The sequence below is a fragment of the Salmo trutta genome, chromosome 13, assembly GCF_901001165.1.
Source record: "Salmo trutta chromosome 13, fSalTru1.1, whole genome shotgun sequence".
In the NCBI taxonomy this organism is placed as follows: Eukaryota; Metazoa; Chordata; class Actinopteri; order Salmoniformes; family Salmonidae; genus Salmo; species Salmo trutta.
In genome coordinates, this window is record NC_042969.1 from 51,215,186 (window position 1) to 51,218,001 (window position 2,816).

A 2,816-nucleotide genomic window follows, 5' to 3' on the forward strand; every position below is an offset into this window, starting at 1 on the left:
GGCGATATGTGTCTCCCTAGCCGGCACAGTGACGAATATGAGTGGGGAGGGGGAACCACTGCAGAAGAGTCATGGAGGATAGAGCGAGAGAGCGAGAGGGAACGAGGGGAGGGGGACGGAGGGGAGAGGAGAGGAGTAGAAGGGGGGGCCTTCAGGCTGATTGAATCTGGGGGCTATCTCACACACAGTGCTGGGTTCAGCCCTTCACTGGAGGGTCTTGGAATCCACCCTGTCTACCACTGCACCCATGACCGGGTTTAGGAAGGTTTCTCTGGATACTCTGCCATCTATAACCCCCTCCATCCTGGATCAAATCAAATCAAATTGTATTTGTCACATGCGACGAATACAACGGTGTAGACCTTACCGTGAAATGCGTACAAGCACTTAATCAACAATAAAGTTCAAGAAATAGAGTTAAGAAAATATTGTTACTAAAGTAACATTTAAAAAATGTAACATTTGTAAAATATATAAAAAATAAGAAATCAAATCAAATCAAAAAGTAACAAGAAAATTACCTAACAATAACGAGGCTATATACAGGGAGAACTGGTACCAAGTCAATGTGGGGGGGGTGGGGGGGGGTTGATTATGCATAGACAAAAACAAAGGGGTGGGGGGGTGACCATTTGACTAATTGTTCAGCAGTCTTATGACTTGGGGGTAGAAGCTGTTAAGGAGCCTTTTGGTCCAGGACTCCAGTTCCATTGCCATGCGCTAGCAGAGAGAACAGTCTATGACTTGGGTGACTGGAGTCTTTGACAATTTTTTTGGGCCATTCTCTGACATCGCCTAGTATATAGGTCCTGGATGTCAGGAAGCTTGGCCCCAGTGATGTACTGGGCCCTACACACTACCCTCTGTAGCACCTTACGATCAGATGCTGAGCAGTTGCCATACCAGGCAGTGATGCATCCGGTCAGGAAGCTCTCGATGGTGCAGCTGTAGAACTTTTTGAGGATCTAGGGACCCATGCCAAATCTTTTCATTCTCCTGAAAGGGAAAAGTTTTTTTCGTGCCTTCTTCACAACTGTCTTGGTGTGTTTTGACAAGGATAGTTCATTGGTGATGTGGACACCAAGGAACTTGAAACTTTCAAACTGCTCCACTTGAGCCCCGTCAATGTTAATGGGGTCCTGTTCAGCCCTCCTTTTCCTATAGTCCACGATCAGCTCCTTTGTCTTGATCACATTGAGGGATAGGTTGTTGTCCTGGCACCACACTGCCAGGTCTCTGACCTGCTCCCTATAGGCTGTCTCAATGTTGACTGTTGTGCAAACTTAATGATGGTGTTGGAGTCATGCTTGGCCATGCAGTTGTGGGTGAACAGGGAGTACTTGAGGAGACTAAGCACGCACCCCTGAGGAGCATCATTGTTCAGGATCAGCGTGGCAGATGTGGTGTTGCCTCCCCTTACCACCTGGGGACGGCCAGTCAGGAAGTCCAGGATCCAGTTGCAGAGGGAGGTGTTTAGTCCCAGGGTCCTCAGCTTCAGTGATGAGCTTTGTGGGCACTATGGTGTTAAAAGCTGACCTGTAGCCAATGAACATCATTCTCACAGTGTGGAGTGCGATTGAGATTGCATGATCTGTGGATCTGTTGGGGCGGTATGCGAATTGGAGTGGGTCTAGGGTTTCTGGCATGATGGTGTTGAAGGGAGCCATGACCAGCCTTTCAAAGCACTTCATGGCTACAGTGCGGTAATCATTCAGGCAAGTTACCTTTGCTTTCTTGGGCACAGTGACTATGGTGGTCTGTTTGAAACATGTAGGTATTACAGGCTCGGTCAGGGAGAGGTTGAAAATGTCAGTGAAGACACTTGCCAGTTGGTCCACCCATGCTTTGTGTACACGTCCTGGTAATCCGTCTGGCCCCACGGCTTTGTGAATGTTGACCTATTTAAAGGTCTTGCTCACATCAGCTATGGAGAGTGTAATCACACAGTTGTCTGGAACAGCTGGTGCTCTCATGCATGCTTAAGTGTTGCTTGCCTTGAAGCGAGCATAAAAGGCATTTAGCTCGTCTGGTAGGCTCGCGTCACTGGGCAGCTCGCGGCTGGGTTTCCCTTTTTAGTCCGTAATATATTTCAACCCCTGCCACATCCAACCAGCATCAGAGCTGGTGTAGTACGATTCAATCTTAGTCCTGTATTGACGCTTTGACTGTTTGATGGTTCGTAAGAGGGCATAGCGGGATTTCTTATAAACGTGTGGATTAGTGTCCCGCTCCTTGAAGGCGGCAACTCTAGCCTTTAGCTCGGTGCAGATGTTGTCTGTAATCCATGGTTTCTGGTTGGGAAATGTACGTACGGTCACTGTGGGGATGACATCGTCGATGCACTTATTGATGAAGCCGGTGACTGAGGTAGAATACTCCTCAATGCCATTGGATGAATTCTGAAATGTATTACAGTCTGTACTAGCAAAACAATCCTGTAGCGTAGCATCTGCATCATCTAACCACTTCCATATTGAGTGAGTCACTGGTACTTCCTGCTTTAGATTTAGCTTGTTAGATAAATCTAGAATTATGGTCAGAATTATGGTCAGATATGCCATGTCTTGTCTAGATGACTCATCTAATTCCTTGTACCATTCCATCAGTTCATGTTCAATCCAGTTGGATTTCAAACAAGGACAGTTCATTTTTTTCTCTCAGGGGGGATTTAAATCCGAGGGATTCCTGCAACGCAGGTTGTAACCAGTGAAGCCACTGAGGTCGACTGCCAGATCAGATGCCATGCCAGATATTTGATGAGCGTGCATGCATAGTAACATGCCGTCATTGATACACGTTCAGATTTTATGGGAATT